The sequence below is a fragment of the Apodemus sylvaticus genome, chromosome 1 (assembly GCF_947179515.1).
Source record: "Apodemus sylvaticus chromosome 1, mApoSyl1.1, whole genome shotgun sequence".
Taxonomy (NCBI): domain Eukaryota; kingdom Metazoa; phylum Chordata; class Mammalia; order Rodentia; family Muridae; genus Apodemus; species Apodemus sylvaticus.
The window spans coordinates 36,586,839-36,611,381 of NC_067472.1; the positions used below are offsets into that span (position 1 = coordinate 36,586,839).

The window sequence follows — 24,543 nt, forward strand, 5'->3', positions numbered from 1 at the left end:
CGAAGTCTAGGAAGCTATCATGGAGCCCTTAGTTTCGGTCCTCACAAGCTTGGAACACCCACACCGAGAGTGCTAGCCACTAAACAGCCCAAATACTAAAGATGTCACCACAAGGAATGTGACTCTCTGCATACCACACATGAGCCAAAACAGACTAGAAAGCCAAAGAAGGTGGGGGCTGCCACAGACAGCAACTAGAGTGGACAGAGAACCCCCCGGAATTTCTGTGAATGCTGATCTCCAAAGAAGCTCAGGATATATCCTGCAGAACTGCATGCAGCAGGCTGGACTCAGGTCCTCCCCTCTGCCTGACCACATAAGAGCAGCAACATCCTCTGACACACAGGGGATCCCACTGGCCTGTTTCCTGGAAAACTCCATCTGTTTTCTACTTTCCTCTTAAGGCATCTACTCTGCTCTTTCCTTAGGACCTGGGCCTTAATAGGTATCAGGGGAATGGGAACACAGTCATAACCAAGTAACCAATATTTCTCGGCTTTTGCCTCTGACTCTCTGGTCCTTCCCACAAGAGACTAGGGAAGCTTTCTATTTCTTCCCATCTGACTGAACTCCCTCCTACACTGCATCCTTTTTCTTAATATTAGGAAATTAATTATGGGAATAGCCTTTCTGCAGCATGAAGAAAACTCTCATCAGCTTTAGCTCTTGGGAAAGGAGCGTGGAGACTGAGAAATATCTTCTGTCTGGTTCAGCATGTTTCATTGTCAGTGACTAATAACCTCTTCCTCTGCTTGTTAAAACCTGATTTTTGGGCTAGGCTGTCAAGATGGATTGGCAGGTAAAGACACTTGCCACCAAGCCTGGTTACCTGAGTTCAATCCCCAGGACCTACATGAGAGGAGTAGAGAACTGACTCCTGCGAGGTGTCCCCTGACCTCCATGTGTGTACACTGTGACACACACCATGCCTGGCATGATACACACACCAAATAAACAAACAAACAGCAATCTAATTGTTTTAACTGACCACTGAAGGCCACCCTAAACCGTGAGGGAAAACAGGAGACTATAGCTAGACGCCAAGACTCCTTTTCTCCCATAGGTGGGCTGCAGGAAGAGAGAATAAACATGTATCTGGCATTGAGAACAGCATCCAGCATGCACAGTAACTACTGGCTGCTCTCTCTCTCTCTCTCTCTCTCTCTCTCTCTCTCTCTCTCTCTCTCTCTCTAATTATGAGTTTATTTTATTATTTACTTACATCCTAAATGCTGACACTCCCTCCTGGTACCTCCCTCACCCACTCCCTCACCCATTCCTTCTCCCCTTTGCATCTGAGATGGTAGGGCACCCCTGACTATCCCCCCACCCTGGTGCATCAAGTCTCTGCAGGATTAGGCTCATCTTCTTCTGCTAGGGCAGGACAAGGCAGCCCTCTGCTACATGCGGCACGCTCTGCCTCTTAACATCCGTACTATGACCTACAAATATCTCTGGGACATATACGAGTGTGTGTGTGTATGTGTGTGTGTGTGTGTGTGTGTGTGTGTAATGTGTGTGTTAATTATGCTTTTTACGACTCCCCAAATAACAGGAAAAATAATTTTAATTTGGTATTCTACCTACTTCTTTTGTCTTCCAACTTCATATAATTAAATATTGAGCTAATACCGGCTCGCTTTAATACTAGCTAATATCCTCAGGAAAGCACATTACTAGCTAGATATGGAGAATTCGTGCTTTGGACACTTCTGATCATGTTCTGTTACACACGTGATCTCGTTTAACATCCAAAACATTAGAAGAAAATAACAAGTTAAAGGAAAATATCAAAAACGTAAAGCATGCCCATGGGGTAAGTGTTACAAGGAAACACTAGGGTCTACTTCATCTTAGCTACAGAGCAGTGAATAAGATTAGACATCTAGTCAGAGCTCGCTATTGGCAGACTCCACATCTGCAAATGCCTCCTCTCTTTAAAATGTCTCTGTGGCCACAACCATGGGTGTGTTGACAGTTGTGTCCGTTTCTTTTTATGTAATAAGGACCTAAGAAGCTCAGCTGTGAACAACACAGCAATGGCCAAGATTAAGGCTCAGGACCTGAGTGGCAAGAAGGAGGAGGAGCCGTTGAAACAACTGGACGATCTGAAGGTGGAACTGTCCCAGCTTCGCATCACCAAAGTGCCGAGTCCAAGCTCTCCAAGATGAGTCTTACTCGAATCCATCGTTGAGTCCTCACTGTCATTAACCAGACTCAAAGAGAAAACCTCAGGAAATTCCACAAGGGCAAGAAGTACAAGCCACTGGACCTGCGACCCAAGAAGACTAGAGCCGTACACCTCCGGCTCACCAAGCACAAAGAGAAAATGAAAACCAAGAAGCAGCAGCAGAAGGAGCACTGTACCCACTGCACAAGGATGCAGTCCAGGCCTGAGACGACAACGACAATTAAGTGCAAGACTGACTGGCAAAAATAAAATAAAATAAAATAAGGACCTAAGAAAATCAGCTAAAAGGAAGAAATACTGATTTGACCATGCGCAAGTTTCATCTATGGTCACTTGGCCCTGTGTTTAGGGGACTGTCACGGGGCAAAATATTGTCTGAAGGGAAAGGCAGGGAGAACAGCTCACCCACAGCATCCAAGAAGCAGAGAGGCAGCAGAGCATGCACCTGCACTGAGACCCCTTCCTTTGTTTTTTATCTTTTCTGGGCTTCCAAGCTACTGGACAGTTGCCCACTTTCAGGGTGAGTCTTCCTCTTCAGTTGCTGCCCCAGTGCCAATCATCTCTGGAGATAGCTTGACAGACACACCCAGAAGTTGGTGTTCTAATCCCTGGGGCAACCATTTCTCAGTCAAATCCAGGTGACAATCAACATTAATAGTAATTATCTGAAGGGATTCCAAGTAGTGACCACATGAGTCATACAAAAGACAAGTCCTCTTCAACTCAAGCAAGGACACATGCTACCTTTCTTACTTAGCCTTTATGCTAAAAACAAGTAGCTTCTGTTTTTGTTGAGGGTTTAGCTGAAAAGTTGTCTACAGTTCTTAACCACAAGAAAGGCAAAGGTCCATCTATATATGCTTGGCCAAGTGTTGGAAAACTTTAGCCTGTATGAGTTCACATACTGTTGACAGTGAGTTCGATGCCAGTGGATCAATAATATGCACTAAGGTGTCTTTCAACAGAAACCAAAACAAGATTGGTTGGTGAAAATGTCCATTTGCAAGAGCAGCGAGCACTGTTAACTGGTGATCCATCATCTCTCCAGGACTGAAACAATTCTTCAACATTTGATGACTGAGTGTTTTTAGAAACCTTCTCAGATGTACTGTAATAACAAGAATCAAGTGTGCATACAGGTACACATATTTATATATAATGTATACAAGAACATGTATGTATAGCAGATCATAGACAGTTACCTGACTACTAACATGAGTCTCATCATCCTCAAAGACAAGGACACTGAATTTTAATAATTCAGTTATTAAAACCTTATGACTGGCCACGTGTCAATCACAGTCATGGTAACTGCTCTGGTTATATTCTGCTGCATAAAGCTACTCCCTGTGGACTAACTTGTTTGTTCTGGGGTCAGGATCTCTAAGGTGGCACATGGAGGTGCCCGTTCTTACTCCATCATGATTGGGAAACTAAGGACTGGATAAGAGAAAAACTATTATTCTACTGAGAAGCAGGCTGTAAAGACTTTTTTTTTCTCAGCCCTGTTGCTCTACAGGTGATGAGGATTCTGAGATAAAGCACACAATGCCAAGACCAGATTTGAAAGACATGGGTGTGTGTGGTGCTGAGGGAAAGCAAGGACATGTTAGAAATGTGTCACTGCTTCTTTAACTTCGTCATGGCCTGAGGTGATTCCTCCTCGGGAAGAGGTAGGTGGTAAATTGAAGAACTCAACACTCTTTGGAAAACTCACTTTGAAACATGAATGTAAATGGATTCCCTGCTCATAAAGCTTGAGATGAAATGCCTCCCGTGGCAGGTGATGGATGGAATCTTGCAGCATGGGCTTATGTTGTCAGCCTGCATCAATGCAGCACCAATCAGAAGAGATTTGTCTGACAATTGTCAAGATTCTTGTCCAACAATTATAATTTAGAACTTGAAAGTGCTATCTCATTCTCTATCAACATTGCTTCACAGTAACACTGAATAGAGAACAAATTGTGTGCCGAGAATAATTTTTGACGTGCGAGTTTAAATATAACAATAGGAGCCTTTTAAGGTGTCACCGCATTCTGATTAGAAAGCCCATCTTTTGTCACTCTGACCAAATAAATGTGAGCATCTTCTGAGGCACTAAAAAAAAAAACCTCTAGGTAAAGTTGCTAATTTTTAAAGGAATATACCATTAGCTCATGAAGGAGAAAAATGTCACCCTTCAACAAATTGATCCATGGATTCATTAGAACATTCAATTTTCACTTGTGTCTCTCAGCCTCAGCTCCACATCAGGACGGTAAAATATGGACCCATGCCAGCAGGTATTGGGTATCTCATCCTATGAAACGCCTCCATCTTCAGGGCTTTAGAGGTTTAGCTTTGACTCCTGGAAGAGCAAACTCAGATCATTTGGCAACCCCATAAAAGTATCTCAAGGGCCAGGGATGAAGCTTCCCTTGATTGCCGACGGACATCACAAGCAAAAAGTCAGCCCTGGGGTGTTCATCTGACCCGCAAGCACTCAGCTTCCAATCCACCTCTGGCTCTTATTTACTCCCAGGGTAAGGCACTGTTCTCAGAGGCCTATAATTCCAACCCCTGCTTCCATCTTGATCCCACATGACACCTTATTCCAGTCAAAGAGAGTGTTCATTGTTCCTTCTCCACAAACAACCCCAAGGCCTCCTGACCTCTCAAAGTGATAGTTCTTTCTGCAGAGCTTCCAGACAACAATTTGTCTAGGTGCCCCTCCCCCACCCCCACCTCCCTACCCCCCACCCCCATAGGGCCTTGCTTCTCCTCACTTGCCCCGCCCGCCCCCATGCTCCCAGCAGCTTGCACAGAGGGACAAGAGTTTGTCCCTCTTCTGTCTTTGCTGCAAGTCAGTCTCTTTTTTTATTAAATATATTCTTTATTTACATTTCAAATGTTGTCCCCTTTCCTGGTTCCTCCCTCCCCCAAAAATCCCATAAGCCATTTCCCCTTCCCCAATCAACCCTCCCCACTTCCCTGTCCTGGTATTCCTCTACACTAGGGCATCAAGTCTTTCCAGGACCAAGGGCTTCTTCTCTCTTTGGTGTCTAACAAGACCATTCTTTGCTGCCTATGAGTCTGGAGTCATGGGTATCTCCATGTGTACTCTTTGATTATTTTGTCCCTGGGAGCTCTGGGAGTATTTGGTGACTCATATTGTTGTTCCTCCTGTGGCACTGCAAACTCCTTCAGCTCCTTGGGTCCTTTCTCTAGCTCATCCATTGGGGACCCTGTGCTCAGTTCAATGGCTGGCTGAGAGTGTCCCCCTCTGTATTTGTCATGCACTGGCAGAGCCTCCCAGGTGACAGCTATATCTGGCTCCAGGCAACAAGCACTTGTGGGCATCGACAATAGTGTCTGGGTTTTGTAACTGTGTATGGGGTGGATCCCTGGGTGGGGTAGTCTTTGCATGGTCTTTCCCTCAGACTCTGCTCCACCCTTTGTGTCTGTATTTCCTTCTGTGGGTATTTTGTTCCCCTTTCTACAAAGGTCCCGAGTATCCATGCTTTGTTCTTCCTTCTTCTTGGGCATCTTTTGATATGTGAACTGTGTCTTGGGTATTCCATGCTTCTGGGCTAATATCCACTTATCAGTAAGTGTGTATATACCATGTGTGTTCAAGTCAGTCTTATCAATGTTTTTCCCGTCAAATTAAAATTTCCTGTGCTTCTCTGGAATCAGTTTTCATTTGGGTTTAACCCCCAGCAACAAAAAAAAAGAACACCATACAGCCATTTAATTTAGAAATACTTTCAGAGCATTAGAGAAAGAGGGACCTTGTTAGAAAGAGGAAAGGTAAAGGTAAAAATAATATAATTATATTAAATTTAAAAGAGAGAAACTGAACTGAATAAAAAACAAACCCACAAATGAAATAAAAATGACTATGTGGAAAACAGGACACATCCACATACCTGGATTCTTTTGTGCTGGTAGAGCAAAAAGAAATTTAGTAAGAGTCAATAAAAAAATCTTATTAAAAAATTTTAAGTAAATGAAAGCACTAATAAGAGTTCTGATAGTCTGAGATCCATTTAAAAAAAATTCATGCACAGGATGAATTCGAGGAAAAGCAAGGCTAGAGGTAAGGATGCCAGTTAGCAGACTACTAAAATACTCCAGGAAAGCCATGAAAATGAAAATCTGATGAAAATTAGATTGGTCCTGTGAAGGCTCGATGACCCAGTATAGGGGAATGCCAGGACAGGGAAGCAGGAGTGAGTGGGTTAGTGAGCAGGGAGGGGAGGAAGAGATAGGGGGTTTTCGGGAGGAGAAACAAGGAAAGGGGATAACATTTGAAATGTAAATAAAGAAAATATCTAATAAAAAAGAAAGAAAATTAGAGGTGGCTAGTAAGGATGCTGAATAATAAAACAGTGATCCCTTCATGTTGTTCTGTGAAATCAGAGAGAGAGAGATACTGCATGGTCTCCCTTACATGTGGAACCTTAAACCACTGGCCTAAAAGAAAAGAGGAGGAGTAGCTACTAGGGATTAGAAGGACCAGGGAGCAGGGAAGGAGGGAGGTGGGAGGTCAGGCATTGGGATCTGAGAGGCAGAGGAGGAGTAAGTTTCAGGCCTCTATAGCACAACAGGGCCATCAAAGTTCAGAACAACCTGTTGCACACACTTTATATAGAACTGGAAGAGAGGAATTCAAAAGATCCCAAATATCAAGAAACAATAAGGAAATGAAAATGTTAATGACTCTGATACTATCTATACATTGTATACCTGTGCTGAATTAACACATGGAAGTCCATAAATATTCACAAATTATTATTGTGTGTCAATCTAAATGAAAATTAGCAAGCAAATAGATTTCAAAAAGATAGCAGTCAGTTATTTTCAGGACAAAAGTCAAAAATTATATCCAAACTCTTTAACAGATAATTGAATAATAAACCCAGCCTATTGTATTAGCTCTGTCCAAACAGTATGTATCATCCCTGATTTGATGCACATATGTGGCCATTACCATTCTTTGATAGACATTTGTTTTGGGTTGTTTGGTTTGGTTTGATTTGGTTTGGTTTCTTTTTCTGGAACACATCAACAAAATTATTTTCCCACTGTTCCTGCCAAAGTGAGGTCTTGATGGGAGTTAACTTTTAATAGCCCATCAAAGTCTAGAACCACAGTTAGTCAGTCTGCATAGAAGACTTCAGCCAATTAGGATGGAGCTGCTTGAGCCAGAACTCTAATGTCTGAAGCTTGCATCTGGCACTGAGGCACTGTGGACAAGGCACTCAACATTGTGAGCCTCTATTGTATTGACTGTAAATAATGTTCATAATTATATATATGCCTCAGGGGTAGCAAGTGAATTAGCATAGAGTACTTAATGCAATTCCTGATTCACAGAAAATATATCCTAAGTGAATTAGTTGCTGAAGAGGACATTACATCAACCCAAGTTCCCAAATGCTGATCAGAGATACACTTTCCAGTCCTCTATAAAACTCACACTTCTAATAATGTTGCATTTTCCTAGGAAGAACCTTTCTTTCTCTGGGGTTACAGATTTCATATCTGCTCAGAGATAGGTTAAATAGGTCCTTCCCTTTATAAACTGATAATAAAGGATCTAATAAAGAATCACTGTTTGAGTCTTTTATGTCTACATTTACAAAGTCAAAGTTAGAGGTCTTGGCCAACTGCCAAAACAAGTTTAAGTTGTTCTCAATCTATGAAATTTTTAATCTGAGAATCAGGATGAAGATGATAAAGTTATCCAGAAACAGAAATGTCATCAAAACTCTACTGTGGTGAAGAAACAACACAAGAGGGCGACTTGAATTCAGAAAAAAAGGAAGAATAAAAAATGAAGAGTGGGGAATGGGGAGGAGGAGGGAGAAGGAAGGAGGAGGGAGAAAGGAAGGAGGAGGGAGAAAGTCAGGAGGAGGAGGGAGAAGGCAGGAGGAGGGAGAAGGCAGGACGAGGAGATGAGAGCTTGAACTAAAAAGAGCACAAGTGTAACAAGTAGGGCAGTGTATGTGTGTGTGTGCAAGTGTGTGTGCATGTGTATGTGTGTGTGCATGTGTATGTGTGTGTGCATGTGTATGTGTGCTCATCTTTCAGTTCTGTCAATATTCTGAAGACTGACTATGATACAAAATAATACTTTAGAAGTGAACCATTGAGTTGCTGATACACGTGAATATCATATGTATAACTGTAACATAAAAAGAGAGTGAGGAATGAAGTGTGCTAGGAATAGCTTCTATATTTTATTGGAATTGAGTTTTGTAAGTATAAAGTATATTTAGATAATTTAGATAAATACAGGACAAATGGATAGCCCATTGTAGACTATACTCTACAAGTTATTAAAGTTGAAATTTTAGACCAGGAAAATCCACTTAGTGGAATAAAAACACATAAAATAGAGGCTGGGAATGTAGTTCAGAGGTCAAACACTTGCATGTACAAAGCCCTGAATTTAATTAATCCCATTGTTGGTGGGACAGCAAAAGAAAGAAAGCAACACTAAGGGAAAAAAACAAGACATGAGAAAAATAAAACATAAGCTTAGTTATAAGCCTAACCACATTGGTAACAACAAGGAAAATTAGATGTGACAGAGTAATCAAAATGTGAACATGTCATTTCAATGTATTACCAATCAAGATAAAATTGTATGAGAGCTATAACAGATATCCTTTACATTTAAATGCACAGACTGAAAGCGAGATATTGGGGAAAGAAATATCAGATAAATAGAAACTCTAGGAGAGTCAGAATAAACACTTCTTTTAAAACAGTCAATATTTTATAATGATAAAAATTCATTAGGAAGACCTAGCCATACTCTACATATGCACCAAAAGGAGACCCTAAGTAATATTAACCAAAAATTGGAACAAATCTAGAAACAGATAATTTACAAAATTCAGTGCCACACTTTTGATAATAGACTTGACAATTAATCAGAAGAGCAACGTGGAAATAGCTGACCTAAAAAATCCTACACAGCTACCATACCCACAGCATCTCCAGGTGTCTCCAGCACTATACACAACATTGGAGCGTTATGCATTGTCCTGCACAGTTAGAGTAAGCCATGAGACAAGTCTCAATACACATTAAAAGACTAAAGCTGTACAATAGAATTGTCACCAGAGAATCAAATTAGACAGCAGCAGCCTAAAAACACAAAACATTCACACACAGAGACCAAAAAGAAGTACAACTCCTAACCAATCAATGGGTCAAAAGCAGAATCACTGAGAAGTTAGAAAATATCTGAGCTGAATGAAAGCAAAAATACAACAAAATGTACTAGATGCCAGACATCTATAACTTTAATATAGGGTATTTTAAAAGAGAAAGATTACAAATCAAATAGAAACCAGACAGCCGGGCGGTGGTGGTGCACGCCTGTAATCCCAGCACTCTGGGAGGCAGAGGCAGGTGGATTTCTGAGTTCGAGGCCAGCCTGGTCTACAAAGTGAGTTCCAGGACAACCAGGGCTATACAGAGAAACCCTGTCTTGAAAAAACCAAATCCAAAAAAACCAACAACAATGAAAAAAATAGAAACCAGAGAAATTATACCCAAATCTAATAAAATGAATACAATAGCAAGCATTAGGTTAGGAATGGAATAAAACAGACGATAGCTACCAATAATAGAAAAGCACCAATTTTGGATATTTTAAAAGAGAAAAAAATCGGCAAACCTTTAGCCAAACTGATCAAGAAAGGGGGAATAAAGGGTTTTAAATTAAAGAGGCAAAATTAGAGGTTGGAGAGATGACTCCATGGTTAAGAAGACTTGCCGTCCTTGCAGAGGACTACGGTTCAGTTCCCAGCACCCACAAAAGATGAACTTGCAGTTATCTGTAATTTCAAATCCAGAAGATATGCTCTCTTGTCTGGTCTCTTCAGACTGCATACCCATGGTTCACAGGCATAACATGCAGACACAATGCCTATATACATAAATGGGAATTAATATTTGAAAACAAGATGCAAAATCATTGCTGGAAATGGAGCATATGAATAAAAAGGGAGCATAATGCTCCACCAGAAAACCCTTTCTACAAAGTAGCAGGATATAAAATTAATGCAGAAAAACAAGGAGCTCCTAGTCTACCATTAGCAAGTGTACAAACAATGAAGACAAGAAAAGAAACATACCCCAAAAAATTAGAACCCTAAGAATAAACATAAACAACAAAGTAAAAGATTGCCACCATGTAAATGTTAGCATACTGAAGATTCTAGATTGGAAGAGCCTCTTTGTGAAAATGGCTACGTTACCAAAAGTGATGTAGATTCAACACAATCCTCAAATCCCAATGCCATTCTTTGAAGAACTAGAAAAGGAATCCTAAAATTTCTACGAAGCAGAGAGAGAGAGAGAAATAAAAAAAAGAAAAATGCTGACAATATGAAAATACCCAGACCCACACAGCATTACAGAAGTATAGTGGCAAAATCAGCGTGTCTGGCACCAAAATGGACATACACAACAGGGGAACTGGAGAGGGGACCGGGAAATGAGCCCATAGAGTAGCTGACACATGATTCTTGACAAAAGCGTCAAGAACACTCAGTAGAGACAAGACAAAGGCCGCCTTTTCAACAAATGATGCTGGGCTACCTAGACTTCTGTGTACAGAAAAAAGGATCCAGAGTCCTCTCTCTCATCCTACACAACATCAGATCAAAGCAGACCAGAGGCCTTATTTTAAGATGTAAAACTTGAAAACTGCTAAAAGAAAACATAGGAAAAATATTTCAAAATAAAGGCACACATACGTGAGGAGTTTCTAAAAATGACTTCAAACAACACACAAAATGCTTTCAAGAATTGACAAGTGGAACCACATGGAATTTAGAAGCTCTGTGTGGCAAGGGAAACAATTATCAGAGGGACAAGATAGGCTACATCTTTTTTCAAATGTCCATCAGGCCAGATTATTATCTAGGATATAGAAAGAGCTGAAAATTAAAATATCAAAGCAATGAAATCATTAAACTAACAAATTAGTACACAAGAAAATGGACAAATCTCAAACTGAGAAAAACAAATATAACCAATAAATACTTGAAAATATGTTCAACATCCTTAGCCTTCAGGGAAATGCAGGTTAAGACTGCTTGACTTTTGATCCCCACCCCACCCCAGTTAGAACTGCTCCCCTCAACAAACAACAACAATGTAGGTCAGGTTTCCAGGCATGTGGACTGATGTACACTACTGGTGGGATGTAAATGTGTACAGCCACTATGGAAACCAGTATGGACGTTTAAGAGAAGAAGCTAAAGGCAGAACCTTCATAGGACCAGCTATAGTCCTTGGAGGCATATTGTATTCTCAAAAGTCTGTAAGTAAAGTGAGCACAGTACTATTACACATCTATATTTACTACTATAGAGACACAAAATTCAGCCTAAAGGTCCATCCACAGACGAATGCATAAACAAGATGCACTATGTACACAAGACAGAATTTTATGCAGTCAGAAAGAACAATGAAGCCATGAGCTTTGCAGAAACTGGATGAAACCAGAAGACTTAAGGTTAAGTAAAATAAGCCAAATGTAGGAAGACAAATACCACATTCGTGCAAAACTGAATTTTCAATTATACACATGTACATACTTATGTGTTTATACATGTGAGAGGTAGTCCCAAAACTAGAAAGTGATCGTGGAAAGAGAGAAAGAGAGCTTTAAAAAGTGGGGAATACAAGAACGGAATACATCTGATAAGAAAACAAGAAAGCAGAAGGCAAGAGTAACTGGGTAAAGAAAGGGAGGCAGCTGGAGGGGGAGGGGAAAGGATGAGAACAAAATGCAGTAGCCGTATTACATATGAAGATCCCTCCGTGAAACCATAATGTATATGAAGATCCTACAGTGAGATATGACGATCCCTTGGTGAGACCCATTACTTGTTGTGCTAAAATCTTAATTTAAAAAAAAAAATAGAAAAACTACCCATCTAGACAATGGTATCTCTCAATATGGAATTTTAATACATGAGGAGTTTCTTTCCTGGATGATAAAAATCCCCTAGCCTTAGATTGCAGTGATGGCTGTACAGGTCCTATAGATCAAAAGAACCCTCGAACTGTCCATAGTAGCTTATTTCAATAATAAGTTTGTTTGTAACAAGAGCCACGTGGGCAGAGAAAGCAGGAGAGAATGTTTCACGGACAGAAAATATTCAGGACAACCATTGTCAAGTTCCAATGAAACAGGAACTGTAAGAGTGGCCCAGGGCCTGGGAGCACAGACAGCGAGAACACTGGCAGAAAGAGTTGGAACCTAACTTAATATCAGACCCCCAAAGGGCGGGCAGATGATGTGATGAGGGACAACGGGATGTTACCTTACTTCTGCACCGCTTCCTCCCCAGATAAACAGAAATATTCTCTCCAAAATTACCAAGAGCTGTGACCAGGTAAGAGCTGTCCTTCAGAAAGAGGACTTTGTAAAACAACCACCACCATGATCACCATCACCACCATCACCACCACAATCACCATCACCACCATCACCACCACCATCACCACCACCACCATCACCACCATCACCACCACCACCACCACCATCATCACCATCACCACCATCACCACCATCACCACCATCACCACCATCACCATCACCATCACCACCACCATCACCATCACCACCATCACCACCACCATCACCACCACCACCATCACCGCCACCACCACCATCACCACCATCACCACCATCACCATCACAACCACCACCACTACCACCATCACCACCACCACAATCACCACCACCACCATCATCACCATCACCACCATCACCACCATCACCACCATCGCCATCACCACCATCAGCACCATCACCACCATCGCCATCACCACCATCACCACCATCATCACCATCACCATCACAACCACCACCACTACCACCATCACCACCACCATCACCATCACCACCATTATCACCATCACCACCATCACCACCATCACCACCATCACCACCATCGCCATCACCACCATCAGCACCATCACCACCATCGCCATCACCACCATCACCACCACCACCATCACCATCACCATCACCACCATCATCACCATCACCATCACCACCATCACCATCACAACCACCACCACTACCACCATCACCACCACCACAATCACCACCACCACCATCACCACCACTATCACCAACACCAACACCACCACTATCACCACCACTATCACCACCATCATTATCACCATCACCACCACCACCACCACCATCACCACCATCACTATCACCACCATCAACATCACCACGAAAACCATCACCCTGGCTTAGCAAGTACAACCCATGGTTTCAGATTTGTTTATTGCCCCCTCCTTGTGCAGCTGCCTGAACTCCTCTAAAAGCCCATGCTTTGCCCATATGGATAAACGCTCCCAACACCTCAGCTTTGAGAATAACAATTTTTATTTTCACTAAAAACAGCAGAACGAAAACACTGTGAGTAAAAGATTTGTCCTTCAACTTTCCCTTCCCTTCCCAACCCTCCCCCTCCCAGAGAACTAAACTAAACTACATTGGCCTCATTTTCTTTTACCTCCCTTAAGAAATAAACCAGTCGTAAATATTGTAGCTGTCCCCTAGACTCTGGTTGACATTTCATGCAAAATTCATTTCCGAGAACATCCACCTTTTAGTGATTTATAGCCAAAGTGTTGAGGATTCAGGAGAGGAAAAGATATGAAATACAACCAAACAAAGACCTCACCTTGTCAGTCACCCTGTGATCTTTTTCCAGTGGGTGGTGGTGCATTGCAGGTATATTGTTCTGAGATTAGGACCAGAAGAGAACAAAACCTTTACCTTCTTATGGAAAGGGATTTCATAGTCATTCTGTGAATGGAAAATGTCTGCCTCCCTGCCTTCCTGCCTGCCTGCCTGCTGTGCCTTCAATGAGCATTTCAGTGTGGGAAGAATACCAGCTCTTCAGGAGGTCCCTGTCACCAGTGTGGATGGGATCCAACTGCAAAAATCTTAGAGGGAGAGTCTCTTTAATAGAGTTAAGGGTGAAGGGCAGGGCTGAGAACTAGAGACAGCCTAGAAACTCAAAATGAAGGACCTCCTGTTTCCAGTTTGGATACCCAGACAGTAACGGCCTTTCAATTAACTCCCCTGTACCACGGCTTTCACATACAATGCAGAGATCGTCACAAAAGCTGTCTAGTTGTGAGGATAGTTGAAGAGGAAGATGTCAGCATCCAATAAGCTACAGAAAGAGGCCAAGTCACACAGAGGGCTCAGAACAGTGCTAACATTTAGGAAGCAAGTTGAGAGGAACTGAAATAATTCTATAAACAGATGGCATACCCACTGTGGCATACCCACCGTCTCTTCATTTTAAAATGTTAGGACATTCAGGAAGCTCTGACAGGCAGACAGACAGATAGATAGATAGATAGATAGATAGATAGATAGATAGATAGATAGATAGATAGATAGATAGATATAGATATAGATATAAGATTCACATAACCTTCTTAACCTTGACTGTCACTTTAAGTACTCAGCCATTTAAAAGGCACTTGAACACCTGCAACACAGGGAGAACATTTTATTTCCCTACTAGAAAAACAATCAACCAAATTTAAATAAATCACCTCCACGCATCTCCTGCAATGGGCCAGCTGCCTGGTTATTTGTCCCTGAATTGCTATTGCATTTATCTAACAAAAGCACAACGTGCTGATGCCATTCTTTCCAGTGAGGAGAATGCTGGGAGAACCTAATCAGAAAGAGGTAAAGTCCCTTTGGCTACAGCGGCTTATGGGACATATGGGGAGGGGGGAACTGGGAAGGGGGAAAGCGTTTTGGAATGTAAACAAAGAGTTTAGAAAATAAAAAAAAAAAAAGAGGGAATCTGTTTATACCAATCACAGCGTGGTCTCTGCCTCTGTTTCCTCTCTTCCACATACAACTGAACACTGTGGGGCTGTAATTTGGGGAGTTGTTGTTGTTGCTGTTGTTTAAGAGAGGTTCCCAGAGGAACAGTAGCCTTGTTAGAAAGGCTTAGAGACAGAAAGCCCCCTTCCTACTACCTAATCCAGAAAGTGTGAGCAAAACTCAGAAATGGGTGCGCTCACCACCTCTCCCAGGTGATTCTGAACCGCACTCAATGTCATAAGCCACCTGGGCATGAGAGGCGATCTCACCTGTCTCCAATCTTCTTTCCAGAAAGTTCAGTTTTACCAGGATTGGGGGTTAGGGGTTGTACACCTGTGAGGATCCTACCCAGAAATCTAAAAGTGCTGGGCTTATGCGAGGTTTGGAGTGTTTTCTGCTTTTATAATTCAACTGAGCGGAAACATCAATGCCTTCTCCCTTATGGAAAGAAAAAAAAGAGAGAGAGGAAACTTCTCTCCTGTCAATCTTAGGATGCCTGAGGGGAGGGAGAAAGCAGCTCACAGGGTGGAGAGCCCACTCCATTCTCAGGCGTCACCTAGTGGGCGCTGCGGAGAGGCTGCCACCGCACTCCCAACACAGGCACTGTAGGTACAGAGACGGAAGTTGCTATACAGAAAAACTGCTGGAAGCAGAGAGGACAGGGGCAAGGAGAACGGACCAGGGAGGCTGCGAGGGAGTCAGGGATTCTAGGAAGGGAAAGGGGGATCTTAAAGAAGAGCATACTTAAAATGCTGTGTTTTACATATCCTATTTTAACACCAAGTCTAAGACATGTATCACATCCTGACCTTGGAGACAAGCAATCCCTGGTCTGGCTGTAGGCAAATGGCAGTGCTGGCTTTAGGTATCTCCTGGTAGAATTACCACACGGCAGCTTTCATTCTTACTGTTTTAGGATGCTGAGATTCCCCTCAGGCAATAGCAGATGAGTGTTAAGCCCTTGTGACCCCTAAACCAAGTTAGACCCTCATCTGGGTCTGTTGCTTACTCCAGCTGCGGCCCAGCCTTTCCGGGCTCTTCGGTATGCTGGGTACAGCCCAACCCTGTTCTTGGGAAATGCAATACCAGCTTATGTGTAGCTCAGGGAGGTTTCACACAAGGGTGAACCGGTGCCCCTGAGGCCACGGTGTACACCTGAGGAGCCAGCCTGCTTTGGAGAACTACTCTGTAGCCTGGGACTGTTGTGGACATTAAATAGATGGTGTCGAGTACTATCAAAATGAAAAGCCCCTCTTCCTTCCCAGAATCACAAATTAAAATGAAAAAGAGTGGACATCTTCATATACTAGTAAATTTCAAATATTTGAAAGGGAAACAGCATTTAAAAAGCAAAGGCTCTCCTGTGAGAGTGGCTACATTTTAGCAGGCTATAGTATTAGATACACAACCTCATCTTGGGAGGTTAAGTGAGCATGATCCTCCTTCTATAGAAAAAAAAAAACCTCAAAGAGCTTAACAATGTGTGACCCAAAATGCCTCCTACCTAATTTAAAGAGCACAGGTCTTGAAGACGATGTAACTAAGTACAGATTCTCTCTTCCTTTTTCTAATACGAAATGAGAATCCCCTCCCTCCACTGCAGATGGCAACTGGGCTGTCTACTGCTGGCTTCAGTTAGTTGTTGATTAGAAAAGAATATAAACTCTCTAGAATGAGTATCTAAAAACCAGTAAGACAAACATGTCTTCACAGTATTAGCACAACTTCTGAAATGCCCTGTGTCACCTTCTCCACTCCACACTACTCCGCAGGAGCAAGAAAATCTCTTCTCCACCCCAAGTGTGCCCAAAGTAGGGACCTTCTGTACCCATCTGCCCGGCCATGCAGGAGGAGGCCACACCAGGCCTCTCTTCAGGGCTGAGCTCTCCCATTCCCAGACACTACAGTGTCCCCCTGACCTTTGACCTGGATCTTCACCCATCCATTCATTTTGAGCTCACTAGCCAGTGCTTTCTGATCACCAGGTTCTGAGCACTCCCTGGCCCAACTTACCTACATGGCTCTGTTGGAGGTCAATAAGCTGTGCCCTTGGGCTGAATGAACAGGAGTTGGAGACAAAATCCCCAGAGAGAAAATGAAGGTTACAATGCCAGGGGCCTGAGAGAGAGAAAGCTTTAGAGCAGTGGTTCTCCACCTGTGGGCTGCAACCCCACATATCAGATATCCTGCATATCAGATAGTTACATCATGATTCATAGCAGTAGCAAAATTGCAGCTACTGTAATTTGGGGGTTAATACATGAGGAACTGTATTAAAGGGTTGAAGCATCAGGAAGGTTGAGAACTGCTGCTTTGGAACCCATGGGCACAATGACAGTGAACAGTTAACCTGAGCTGATGATCACCTTATCATCTTGACTAGAACACCCTCCTTTTCTTTCTTTTTTTTTTTTCAAAAAGTACACTGTGCTGCCCAGGTATGCTGAGTCTCCAGGCTCAGAGGTTGGAGGGCACTAAATACAACAAAAATGGCTGTTCCTTTTCTTTCCACGTTCACTTGTCCCAGCTCTCCAGTCTTCTCAGACCAACAGCTCTCTCATAAGTCCTTCAAGTCATTTAAATGATGCCAAATCCACACAGTCAAATGGAACCATCTGGTCTACAGTGTTTTCATCGTGGCATTACAAGCTAGGGGGAGGGGGAGGCCTAGCCTGTGCCCGAGAGAGTTTTGCAACACACCAGAGACACATGAGCAGCCTAATTAAATCTGAGTGAAAGCATAGACTCGGGAGGTGCCAGCAATGGGAAGCTGTTCATCCTTAAGCAAGTGTTCTCAGTACAGCCAACACTCTCACTGTATGACCATTACCTCAGGACCTGCAAAATGGCAAGTCTTCAGCCTCCTCCTCAGACTTAATCTCAATCAGAGCAAGAGGAGAGAGGAGGGAAGAGGAAATAATGAATCTTTTTTTCCTAACAAGCTATTCAGAAGATTTTGATGACTGCTAAATTCAACCCACTGTTCTATTACATGGTTTCTAAGCCTTGACTGACTGAGGCATTATGGGAAATATCTTGTATGTGCAGCATGTCTGATAGCATCTCTGGATTCTCTTCATCCCATGCTAATAGCCACTCCCCTCTAGACATAATTTTTTTAAAAGTCTCCCAACATTGTGACATGACTCATAGGGGACAAAAACCATCCCCTTTTAACAATTACAGTTTTAGGATAAAGTATTTCCTGCTATGATTGGAATTATTATGAATGACAGATGATAGATAAATAGATAGATAGATAGATAGATAGATAGATAATATGCAACACAAAGTCCTAAAGGTATGCTTTTCTGTAATATTCAAGGAAAGAGAAGGATACCAACTCAACACACACTCTTGGGAAACCTGAGAATATTTCCATTACTGAGTTACAGATAGGTGTGTGCTTTAATCTTGCCATTTAGGTTTCAAAATGATCTAGTGTATATACAACTAATGCATGTAACAAATAGAAGATTTAGGAGAAAATGTTTAAGTTATTTCTTTTTTGTCTAGCAGGAGAAGGGAAGTGTTCTGGTGATGTGTGCTTCTTCCCAGTTCTCCCAGCCTCTAGACAGGGAGCTTCAGTATCTGGGCACAGTGCCTTTCAAGTACACACCGTTGTCCCTGTATCCTTTGCTTTCATCATCAAAACAACCATTTAAGAGGGCTGGACCACCAGGTTCTCACCACTCATAGGTCTCTGATCTTTAAGCTCAGATCCAGATGTTGCTGCCAACCATCCTTTTATGTCCCAAACCATAATCTTTTGCCATTATAACAAGCAAACCCGTTTGGTGTTTGTAGTTCCCCAGCCCTATAACAGAGATAGCCACTGGATTTTAATGAAACAATACGCACTGTCCAGACCTACCTCACCTCACCTGGGAACTTCTTGGACACGTAGGCACTGAGGGTGACCTCAGTGCTGTCCATCAGATTCTGCATTTTGGGAAGTTTCTCCACATGATTTCCCCACACATTAAAATCTAGGGATCACTAACCTGGGCCATGGGGGTGATAACCATGTAAAGATTAGAGTCCAACCTTAGCCCCACGCTTCTCAGCCTTCTATACCATTTGGTGCTTGTACACTATGTTAGTTCCTCCGCGTCACCGTTACAGATTGCCACATGCCTAGTGGCTTCAAAAATGCATTGCCTTGTAGCTCTGCTGTAATTAATCAAAACCTGCTTTCAATGGGCCTAAAATCAAGGTGTTCTCAGGTTCTAACCCTCCGAGGGGATGCAGAAAAATATGGTTCCTTCCACAGTTAGCTTCCGGATGTGCCTCTGCACTCGCTCCCCGGCTTGCCTTCTTTCCAGTTTCAAACCCAATATCATGACATCTTCCAGTCCTCTCTCATGAGCCACCTCCCTCTTTTACTTCATAAAAAAAAATGTGTCATCACGGTGAGCCCACCTACATCTGGACTCAGATGAACCACATCATCTCTACCTCACTAATGAAATCACTAATTTCATTAGATTTTCAAAGTACTTTCCACCATGTAAGACAGCACATTTACAGATGCCAGAGGTTAGGGCATGGATGGAAGAGAGGGGTGATTATTCTATGATACCTAACAAGTGTTTCTTGAACTGAATTCATATGGGGTAACTGATGTCCAGTGCCTCTCCCCAAACTCCCACTTCTCAGAAGCATCAGTCCCTTGCACTAGCCAGCCTCCCGTGAGTCACCCATCTCCCAGCATTGCTCCTTTCCAGTTTCCGTGATCCCATCCTCTGCTGGCCAGCACAGCTCTCAGCTCTGTGCTTCGTGTGAGCCCATGGTTTCAGCTCACACAGGCCACACCTCCTTCTGTGAGTCCCCCACTTCCTTCAGTGTCTCCAAGCCACCAGCCTGCTGATCCAATAGCCACCTCCCTTCTTTTAAATCTTCCTGAATATGAGTTAACCTTTTTAAAAAGAATAAACGGTTCGTCCTTGAGGAGATATCATTTCTCCCCCTGAAACTCACAGTAAACAATGAAGAGAAGCCATGAACCAGTACACTATGCTGTGTTTGCAGCGCTTTTCCAAGGAGACAAAGTTCCACATATAAACAGGACTTCATCAATTTTTCTCCTTCATGGTGAGGGGATTAAAGGACTAAAAACACACTAACTTAACCCTTGGTTGAAATACAGACTGAAAGAAATTGTCCATACAATAATAGCCAGAGGGTATTTTCAACTTGGAGTTCTTGATGTATTTTTCCCATGAATAGATGCTTTGCCATGCTGTCTAGAGGCAGTAGGACGCAGCAAAGGCTGGCTGTTGGCTGGGAACTATGAAAAGCTTGCCATGCTCTGAAAGGTGACAAAACGTGAAGACAGCCAGCATAAAGTCAAAAGACAACAAGGTAGGACTCTGTGGAGACCCAAAGAGAAAGAGGGCAGCACTCTGACCCACACAGAGGGGCCCAACCTGCCCCCAAAGTGTCTCAGAGAAACAATAGAGGTAACAGGGATGAAACTGAAACTTCATTCTGCCATACATATGAAAGTATTAATACTAATACTGATGACAATACATGGGAGTAGAAGCAGTATTCTTTCCCAATGTATCAAAGGCTCCAGAAGATGCACAGGTGTTAGCCTCAATGCTTTATTCAACTGTCCATGGACGGTCACCATACCGTAGTCACATTTGTTTTCTCAGTCACTTCAGGATGCCCTTCTGTAAATACTTCAGCATATATTTCTTAACAATAAGCAGGACTGGAGTATCGGCTCAGCCATTAAGAGTACTTACTGTCCTTCCAGAGGACCTGAGTTCAGATCCCAGCATCTACATCAGACCTCTCACAACTACCTGTAACTCCGCTCTAGGATAGATCATGCCTTCTTGATATATCCTACTATATATACATATATATGTGTGTATGATATATCTGATATATATATATATTCTTAGCCTACAGTTCACAATCCAGTGCTGTCAATTACATCTTTGAAGACATTTTCCTTACCAAAGGAAATGACTAGACCCTGTCAAGGACCATACATTTGATTGTACATGTCATATCTTTTTGTTGTTTTTAATTCTGCAACAGTTCCACAGCCTTTCAATAGAGGTCATCTGAACTACAGAATGTTCCTCAGTCTGGGATTGGCATACATTTCCTTTCAGTTGGCTTCAGGTTACACAGGCTCAGTCAGGGGACTCATGAAGTCACAGTGTTCACTTAGTCATGCATCTGGAGCCATAGGAGGCCATCACCACTGGTATAATGTCTGTTAGCATGGAAAAGTGTTACCCGGTGTCTCCACTCCATATCTGCTGCTTTTCCCCCTTTGCACTTAATACATAATTTATTGAGGAACATTATGAGAATCTGAACATATGAAGCTTTACATATAATTTACACTTATGTGGAACATCCACTGAGGACTTAAAACTGGGACTATCTTTGCAATAGTGTGTGTGTATGTGTATGTGTGTGTCTGTGTGTCTCTGTGTGTGTCTGTGTGTGTATTTACATGTTTTTATTTGTTGCATGTGTGTATGGATGTATGTGCACATATGTAAATGTACATGTGAAGAACACAGGTCTGCACTGGATGTCTTTCTCATCACTATCCATCTTATTTTTTGATACAGGGCCTTTTGAACTTGGAGCTCATTGGTTGGGCTAGATTGGGCTAGACCCAGGCTAGATTGGGCTGGACCATTGGACAGTAAGCCTTGGGGACCTGTATGCATCAGTCACCACTGCTCCTCTTCCAATCCTAGGGTCACAGACACACCGTTTTTATACAGACTTTATGAATCCAGACTGAGATCTTCATAAAATGTGTCGAGTTTACCTCCAACTAAGCCATCTTCCCACCTTATAATGGCTTTAAATTACTTATTTATTTTTACCTATGCCCCTCCTTCCTCATTTACCTACTTCCAGACAAGCAACTCTCCTTTTGGTTTATTTAATTACCTCCAGTATGGACTCCTGCAATCTTATTTTGTTCAGTAGGTTGCTTCTTTCGGACATTCAAATTTTCCCAGATGTGGCAAGCCGGAAGACATTCCAGCTGGTTCCTATCACCCTTTTGACAGGGTTCTATCACTTTTTATGAGAACATCTTTACTTCCTGGCATAGCAATGTATTCCCATTAACCTCTTTTTCAGTGTTTAAATCAAAATTTACTCAAATTATAAAAATTCTCCACTTCAGGTAAGCTGAAAGTCATACTTTCAAATACTTCATGTAAAGCATACTGCATGGTTTATTATAGATTGGCGTACGTTTTGTTTTTAAATAAAGGAACTCTCACTTCAATGATTATAGGCATTTACATGCTCTCCCTCTTCTGACTATAAAAATAAAGACCTTCTACACACAAATGTTTTTTTATAGCATTCGAGCTGCTAATGACCGGCCTTACCATTACTTCTGTGTATTTTGCTGAGCTATAGGGACCATTGCAGCCTAACTCCTCTTTTTCTGTCTCTGGTTCTTTCTCTTTCTCTCAGAAAGAAACTGTTATGTTTTGTCTTTGAAAGCTAAGTAGGTATTGTCATCATGAGACATCTGCTGAAAAGCAGAGTACACAGTGGAGGAAAGACACAAGCTTTGGGAAGAGACATGAGCTTGAACACGGGTTTTACCGCAAGAATTTACAGATAAGGATACATGCTCTATTATGTTCATAGCAGCCCTATTTATAATTGCCAGATGCTGGAAAGAACCCAGGTATCCCTCAACAGAAGAGTGGATGCAAAAAATGTGGTATATCTACACAATGGAGTACTATTCAGCCATTAGAAACAATGAATTCATGAAATTCTTAGACAAATGGATGGAGCTAGAGAACATCATACTAAGTGAGGTAACCCAGACTCAAAAGGTGAATCATGGTATGCACTCACTAATAAGTGGATATTAACCTAGAAAACTGGAATACCCAAAACATAATCCACACATCAAATGAGGTACAAGAAGAAAGGAGGAGTGGCCCCTGGTTCTGGAAAGACTTAGTAAAGCAGTATTTGGCAAAACCAGAACGGGGAAGTGGGAAGGGGTGGGTGGGAGGACAGGGGAAGAGAAGGGGGCTTATGGGACTTTCAGGGAATGGGGGGCTAGAAAAGGGGAAATCATTTGAAATGTAAATAAATTATATCGAATAAAAAATTTTAAAAAAAAAGAACTTGGACACGGTGTCATCTTTTTTGGTCTTTGTTACACTTATACCATATATCTCATACTATGCTATATCTCATACTATAATATATGCCTCTAAGATGTGTCATGTGGTCTGGAACATTGTTTTATATTCTCCCAACTCGGATCCTGACAAATAATACTCAAGAAATCTACATTACATTTTCCCTTCTAATCAAAGCATTATGCAGTTTGAGTATGATTTCCCTTCTTGTAGCCCTAAAACTGCTCCCTTGAAACTTACAAACCATACTGTTCACTGAAGTCCACCCATTGCAGTGGGGGTGCTGGTGGTCATGTAGGGAATTGCCAAGTTCATTCTCTGGCATCGACAGAAAGCTGAACACAAGAACAAGCTGCCGACAAAGGGAAAGTGACAGTTTTATCCCTTGGGGATGGGGGAGGCCTAGGATTGGAAGTCTAATACACAAACACTAGTGTGAGTATTTTATAGGGACCTGGGTCCTACGTTCATTCCTGCTGGTCCTGTTTAGAACCAATCCCCACATCTTCCCACCATTTCTTCCTGCAATGTCTCCTGTGAACAGAAGCCTCCATCTCAGAGAGCCCTCTTCTTTCCTTGGCTGCCTCTAACTCCTTCATCATAACCTCCACTTCTAGCCTAGCATACCTTGATTCCCTGGTGTGAGAGAGATGCTTCACGATTCTACCTTCTCCTCCCTTCCTTTCTTCCCATGTGATATGAAAGATAAAAGGCACTTGACTAAGCACTTGACAGAGCTTTCTCCCCAGAGAACTATGCATTATAAGATATAGTCATTGGCTATAAATTCCTGCTTCCTACCAAAATCCCACATCAAACATTTTATATCAAGGAAAAATGTATTCCAAATAATACTGGACACAAGACAAGAATCCTGTTATCACTTCTCCATCTAAAAACAGTTCAAAAAGAATTTTAAAATCCTGTAGGTTTCCCAAAAGAGTAAATGAAATATTAGGATTAGTTAGAAAAGCTAAAACTTACTTTTTTCAAATAATAGTACTATCCTCATAGAAAATCAGCAAAACTATTCAAATGTAGAGTTTAACAAAAGTTTCAGTATTATAAATTGAGCAAAACCAATATTCCTATGTATTAGCTATTATAACCTTGAAATTAAGATGTCACTTATAATAGCAACAAAGTAGTGTACCTAGAATAGATATTTCCTTATAAGGATGTATATAACCTTTATCATGTTAAAAATAACACAATCCTATTGAAGATCATAAAGGAGGTTGGTGTGATGGAAAGCTCTCAATGGTTTGAGCTTTGAGAAAATGACCTAT

General features: G+C 42.0%; 1 pseudogene; it reads left to right on the top strand.

The window, feature by feature from the left end:
* Positions 1–2,039: 2,039 nt before the first annotated feature.
* LOC127677707 (60S ribosomal protein L35-like) lies at positions 2,040–2,397 on the top strand (annotated as a pseudogene).
* The last annotated feature ends 22,146 nt before the right edge of the window (positions 2,398–24,543 follow it).